Consider the following 1,342-nt stretch of genomic DNA (forward strand, 5'->3'; position numbering starts at 1 on the left):
TACAGTCATTTGCTTCACACCTCAGGAGTAATGTGCCACATCACAGCCTGACATGCCTCTGCCCGACACATGTAGTATTGCACAGACAATGCCTTGATGTCCAGCCTTGGCCAAGTATGACAGCTCTATTCCTGTCTGTGTGCCACCTGTCACCACTGTCAGGTGTGAAACGCACCGTACATACGCACTGAGGGCGTGTGTACGGTCCCTATCACAATGGGAGTGCTCGCGTATGCGTACGCCATAGTAATACGGCCCGTGCACGCGTGTGTACGGTCCCCACCACAATGGGAATGCTCGCGTATGCGTACGCCATGGTGATACGGACCGTACACGCGTGTGTAGGGTCCCTATCACTATGGGAGTGCTGGCGTATGCGTACGCCATAGTGATACGGCCCGTACACGCGTGTGTAGGGTCCCTATCACTATGGGAGTGCTGGCGTATGAGTACGCCATAGTGATACAGACCGTACACGCGTGTGTAGGGTCCCTATCACTATGGGAGTGCTGGAGTATGCGTACGCCATAGTGATAGGGACCCTACACGCGTGTGTACGGTCCGTATTACTATGGCGTATGCATACGCCACACTCCCATGGTGATAGGGACCGTACACGCGTGTGTACGGTCCCCATGTCAATGGGAGTGCTCGCGTATGCGTACGCCATAGTGATACGGACCGTACACGCGTGTGTAGGGTCCCTATCACTATGGGAGTGCTGGCGTATGTGTACGCCATAGTAATACGGCCCATACACGCGTGTGTACGGTCCCCATCACAATGGGAGTGCTCGCGTATGCGTACGCCATGGTGATACGGACCGTACACGCGTGTGTAGGGTCCCTATCACTATGGGAGTGCTGGCGTATGCGTATGCCATAGTAATACGGCCCGTACACGCGTGTGTACGGTCCCCATCACAATTGGAGTGCTCGCGTATGCGTACGCCATGGTGATACGGACCGTACACGCGTGTGTAGGGTCCCTATCACTATGGGAGTGCTGGCGTATGCGTACGCCATAGTAATACGGCCCCTACACGCGTGTGTAGGGTCCCTATCACTATGGGAGTGCTGGCGTATGCGTACGCCATAGTGATAGGGACCCTACACGCGTGTGTACGGTCCGTATTACTATGGCGTACGCATGCGCCAGCACTCCCATAGTGATAGGGACCGTACACGCGTATGTACGGTCCGTATTTCCATGGCGTACGCATACGCCAGCACTCCCATAGTGATAGGGACCCTACACGCGTGTGTACGGTCCGTTTCACTGCATTTGGGGTGCCCTAGGGCCGTGGAACGCACCGTACCTGTGTGTGAATATTGAAATAACA

This window comes from Triturus cristatus, chromosome 5_1, assembly GCF_964204655.1.
Source record: "Triturus cristatus chromosome 5_1, aTriCri1.1, whole genome shotgun sequence".
Taxonomy (NCBI): Eukaryota; Metazoa; Chordata; class Amphibia; order Caudata; family Salamandridae; genus Triturus; species Triturus cristatus.